Here is a 6,000-nt window from a genome sequence, read left to right as displayed (position 1 = left end):
GAGTGGTGAGTGGTGGTGTGTGAGTGGTGGTGTGTGAGTGGTGAGTGGTGGTGTGTGAGTGGTGGTGTGTGAGTGGTGGTGTGTGAGTGGTGAGTGGTGGTGTGTGAGTGGTGGTGTGTGAGTGGTGAGTGGTGGTGTGTGAGTAGTGAGTGGTGGTGTGTGAGTGGTGGTGTGTGAGTGGTGAGTGGTGGTGTGTGAGTGGTGAGTGGTGGTGTGTGAGTGGTGAGTGGTGGTGTGTGAGTGGTGGTGTGTGAGTGGTGGTGTGTGAGTGGTGAGTGGTGGTGTGTGAGTGGTGGTGTGTGAGTGGTGAGTGGTGGTGTGTGAGTGGTGAGTGGTGGTGTGTGAGTGGTGGTGTGTGAGTAGTGAGTGGTGGTATGTGAGTGGTGAGTGGTGGTGTGTGAGTGGTGAGTGGTGGTGTGTGAGTGGTGGTGTGTGAGTGGTGAGTGGTGGTGTGTGAGTAGTGAGTGGTGGTGTGTGAGTGGTGGTGTGTGAGTGGTGAGTGGTGGTGGTGTGTGAGTGGTGGTGTGTGAGTGGTGAGTGGTGGTGTGTGAGTAGTGAGTGGTGGTGTGTGAGTGGTGGTGTGTGAGTGGTGAGTGGTGGTGTGTGAGTGGTGGTGTGTGAGTGGTGAGTGGTGGTGTGTGAGTGGTGAGTGGTGGTGTGTGAGTAGTGAGTGGTGGTGTGTGAGTGGTGGTGTGTGAGTGGTGGTGTGTGAGTAGTGGTGTGTGAGTGGTGAGTGTGTGAGTAGTGGTGTGTGAGTAGTGAGTGGTGGTGTGTGAGTGGTGGTGTGTGAGTGGTGGTGTGTGAGTGGTGGTGTGTGAGTAGTGAGTGGTGGTGTGTGAGTGGTGGTGTGTGAGTAGTGAGTGGTGGTGTGTGAGTGGTGAGTGGTGGTGGTGTGTGAGTGGTGGTGTGTGAGTGGTGAGTGGTGGTGTGTGAGTGGTGGTGTGTGAGTAGTGAGTGGTGGTGTGTGAGTGGTGGTGTGTGAGTAGTGAGTGGTGGTGTGTGAGTGGTGGTGTGTGAGTGGTGGTGTGTGAGTGGTGGTGTGTGAGTAGTGAGTGGTGGTGTGTGAGTGGTGGTGTGTGAGTGGTGGTGTGTGAGTGGTGAGTGGTGGTGTGTGAGTAGTGAGTGGTGGTGTGTGAGTGGTGGTGTGTGAGTAGTGAGTGGTGGTGTGTGAGTGGTGGTGTGTGAGTGGTGGTGTGTGAGTAGTGAGTGGTGGTGTGTGAGTGGTGGTGTGTGAGTGGTGGTGTGTGAGTAGTGAGTGGTGGTGTGTGAGTGGTGGTGTGTGAGTGGTGAGTGGTGGTGTGTGAGTGGTGAGTGGTGGTGTGTGAGTGGTGGTGTGTGAGTGGTGAGTGGTGGTGTGTGAGTGGTGAGTGGTGGTGTGTGAGTAGTGAGTGGTGGTGTGTGAGTGGTGGTGTGTGAGTGGTGAGTGGTGGTGTGTGAGTAGTGAGTGGTGGTGTGTGAGTGGTGGTGTGTGAGTGGTGAGTGGTGGTGTGTGAGTAGTGAGTGGTGGTGTGTGAGTGGTGGTGTGTGAGTAGTGAGTGGTGGTGTGTGAGTGGTGGTGTGTGAGTGGTGAGTGGTGGTGTGTGAGTGGTGGTGTGTGAGTGGTGAGTGGTGGTGTGTGAGTGGTGAGTGGTGGTGTGTGAGTGGTGGTGTGTGAGTAGTGAGTGGTGGTGTGTGAGTGGTGGTGTGTGAGTGGTGGTGTGTGAGTGGTGAGTGGTGGTGTGTGAGTGGTGGTGTGTGAGTGGTGGTGTGTGAGTGGTGAGTGGTGGTGTGTGAGTGGTGGTGTGTGAGTGGTGAGTGGTGGTGTGTGAGTAGTGAGTGGTGGTGTGTGAGTGGTGGTGTGTGAGTAGTGAGTGGTGGTGTGTGAGTGGTGGTGTGTGAGTGGTGGTGTGTGAGTAGTGAGTGGTGGTGTGTGAGTGGTGGTGTGTGAGTAGTGAGTGGTGGTGTGTGAGTGGTGGTGTGTGAGTGGTGGTGTGTGAGTAGTGAGTGGTGGTGTGTGAGTGGTGGTGTGTGAGTGGTGGTGTGTGAGTGGTGAGTGGTGGTGTGTGAGTGGTGGTGTGTGAGTAGTGAGTGGTGGTGTGTGAGTAGTGAGTGGTGGTGTGTGAGTGGTGGTGTGTGAGTGGTGGTGTGTGAGTGGTGAGTGGTGGTGTGTGAGTGGTGGTGTGTGAGTAGTGAGTGGTGGTGTGTGAGTAGTGGTGTGTGAGTGGTGGTGTGTGAGTAGTGAGTGGTGGTGTGTGAGTGGTGGTGTGTGAGTGGTGGTGTGTGACTCACACATCACCACTTACTACTCATTTGTATAAAAAGAGAAAAAAAAGTAAGTCTCTCTGGATAGAGTTGTGTTGTAATGTGTTGTAATGTGTTGTGTTGTAATGTGTTGTGTTGTAATGTGTTGTAATGTGTTGTGTTGTGTTGTGTTGTGTTGTAATGTGTTGTGTTGTAATGTGTTGTAATGTGTTGTAATGTGTTGTGTTGTAATGTGTTGTGTTGTGTTGTGTTGTGTTGTAATGTGTTGTGTTGTAATGTGTTGTAATGTGTTGTAATGTGTTGTAATGTGTTGTGTTGTAATGTGTTGTGTTGTAATGTGTTGTAATGTGTTGTGTTGTGTTGTAATGTGTTGTAATGTGTTGTGTTGTGTTGTAATGTGTTGTAATGTGTTGTGTTGTGTTGTGTTGTATGTATGTTGTGTTATAATATGTTATAATGTATTTATAATGTATTTATAATATATGTGTGTATGTTATTGTTGTATTTGTGTTATAATGTATTTATGTTATAATATGTTGTATTTATAATGTGTTGTATGTTATAATATGTTATGTTATGTTGTATTTATAATATATGTTGTATTATAATGTGTTATGTTGTATTATGTTATAATGTGTTATAATGTGTTGTATTTGTGTTGTATGTTGTATTGTAATGTGTTATAATGTATTTATAATATGTTGTGTTATAATGTATTGTATTGTATATGTTATGTTGTATTGTGTTATAATGTATTTGTGTTATAATGTATTTATAATGTGTTGTGTTGTAATGTGTTGTAATGTGTTGTGTTGTAATGTGTTTGTAATGTGTTGTGTTGTGTTGTGTTGTGTTGTAATGTGTTGTAATGTGTTTGTGTTGTAATATATGTTGTATTGTATTTATAATATATTTGTATGTTATGTTGTATTTATAATATGTATTATGTTATCTTGTGTTGTATTGTGTTGTATTAATGTGTTATAATATATGTTAATGTGTTATAATGTGTTGTGTTGTGTTATAATGTATTTATGTTGTATTATGTTATAATATATTTGTGTTGTGTTGTATTTATAATATATTGTATTGTATTGTGTATGTATGTTATATTGTATGTTATAATGTGTTAATATTTGTATTGTGTTATAATATGTTGTATGTTATGTTATAATGTATTTATGTAATATGTTGTATTTATAATATGTTGTGTTGTATTGTATTTATATAATATGTTATATTGTATTTATAATATGTTGTATGTGTATGTTGTATGTTGTATTATATGTGTTATAATAATATTTGTAATGTGTTGTGTTGTAATGTGTTGTGTTGTAATGTGTTGTGTTGTGTTGTGTTGTAATATGTGTTGTGTTGTAATGTGTTGTGTTGTGTTTGTGTTGTAATGTGTTGTAATGTGTTGTGTTTGTGTTGTGTTGTGTTGTAATGTGTTGTAATGTGTATTTGTAATGTGTTGTGTTGTAATGTGTTGTGTTGTAATGTGTTGTGTTGTGTTGTGTTGTATATAATGTATAATGTGTTGTGTTGTAATGTGTTGTAATGTGTTGTGTTGTAATGTGTTGTAATGTGTTGTGTTGTAATGTGTTGTGTTGTGTTGTGTTGTATGTTATAATGTATTTATGTGTTGTGTTGTAATGTGTTGTAATGTGTTGTGTTGTAATGTGTTGTTATAATGTTGTGTTGTATGTTGTATTTATATGTGTTTATGTTGTGTTATAATATGTTGTGTTGTATTTATAATGTGTTGTATTATGTTATAATATGTATTTGTTGTGTTGTATTGTATATTATATATTATTTGTGTTATATGTATTTATAATGTGTTATGTTGTGTATGTTATAATATGTTGTATTTGTATTTATAATATGTTGTGTTGTGTTGTGTTGTAATGTGTTGTGTTGTCTTGTGTTGTGTTGTGTTGTGTTGTAATGTGTTGTGTTGTGTTATAATGTGTTATAATATGTTGTAATGTGTTGTAATGTGTTGTGTTGTGTTGTGTTGTATATGTGTTGTGTTGTGTTGTTTTATAATATGTTGTGTTGTGTTGTGTTGTAATGTGTTGTGTTGTCTTATAATATGTATTGTGTTGTTTTATAATGTATTTATGTTGTGTTGTATTTATAATGTGTTGTGTTGTGTTATTTTGTACTGTATTGTATGTTGTATTTATAATGTGTTATGTTGTATTTATAATGTGTTGTATGTTTTATAATATATGTGTTATGTTATTATGTTGTGTTATAATGTGTTGTGTTATAATGTATTTATGTTATGTATAATAATATGTTATAATGTATTGTGTTATGTATTGTATTTATAATGTATTCTATTGTATTGTGTTATAATGTGTTGTGTTATAATATGTTGTATTGTGTTGTGTTATAATATGTTGTAATGTTATGTTATGTTATAATGTATGTTGTGTTATGTTGTGTTATAATGTGTTGTTTTATAATGTGTTGTATTGTATTTATAATGTATTTATGTTGTTTTATAATGTGTTGTGTTGTGTTGTGTTGTAATGTGTTGTGTTGTGTTGTAATGTGTTGTGTTATAATGTGTTGTGTTGTATTTATAATGTGTTGTGTTGTGTTATAATGTGTTGTAATGTGTTGTGTTGTGTTGTAATGTGTGCTGTGTTGTGTTGTGTGCTGTGTTGTGTTTTATTTATAATGTGTTGTAATGTGTTGTAATGTGTTGTGTTGTAATGTGTTGTGTTGTAATGTGTTGTGTTGTGTTGTGTTGTAATGTGTTGTAATATATTGTGTTGTGTTATAATGTGTTATAATGTGTTGTATTTATAATAATATGTTATAATGTGTTGTATTTATAATGTGTTGTATTGTGTTGTGTTATAATGTATTTATAATGTATTTGTATTATAATATGTTGTATTGTGTTATAATATGTTGTATTTATAATATGTTGTGTTGTATGTATTTATAATGTATTTATAATATGTTATATGTATTGTGTTATAATATGTTGTATTTATGTTATAATATGTTATATGTTATGTTATAATATGTTGTATGTTATAATATGTATGTTGTATTTATAATGTATTTATGTTGTATTATGTTGTATTTATATGTATTTATAATATGTTATAATAATATGTTGTAATGTGTTATGTTGTGTTATAATGTATATATATGTGTTGTGTTATAATGTGTTAGAAATATATTTGTGTTATAATATGTTGTATTGTTATGTTGTATTTATAATGTATATTTATAATATGTTGTGTTATAATGTATTATAATAATATGTTGTGTTATAATGTGTATTTATGTTGTATTTGTAATGTATTTATAATTGTGTTGTGTTGTAATATGTATGTGGTTGTGTTATAATGTATTTATAATGTGTTGTATTTATAATGTATTTATAATGTGTTGTATTGTAATGTGTATTGTAATGTGTGTTGTAATGTGTTGTGTTGTGTTGTGTTGTAATGTGTTGTAATGTGTTGTGTTGTGTTGTAATGTGTTGTAATATGTTGTGTTGTAATGTGTTGTAATGTGTTGTAATGTGTTGTGTTGTAATGTGTTGTGTTGTAATGTGTTGTGTTGTGTTATAATGTGTTGTAATGTGTTGTGTTGTAATGTGTTGTAATGTGTTGTGTTGTAATGTGTTGTAATGTGTTGTATGTTATAATGTGTTGTATGTTGTATTATAATATATTGTATTATATGTGTTGTATTTATAATATGTTGTGTTATAATATATTATGT

The sequence above is a fragment of the Hemibagrus wyckioides genome, unplaced genomic scaffold, assembly GCF_019097595.1.
Source record: "Hemibagrus wyckioides isolate EC202008001 unplaced genomic scaffold, SWU_Hwy_1.0 Contig33, whole genome shotgun sequence".
In the NCBI taxonomy this organism is placed as follows: Eukaryota; Metazoa; Chordata; class Actinopteri; order Siluriformes; family Bagridae; genus Hemibagrus; species Hemibagrus wyckioides.
This window is presented reverse-complemented; position numbering follows the sequence as displayed.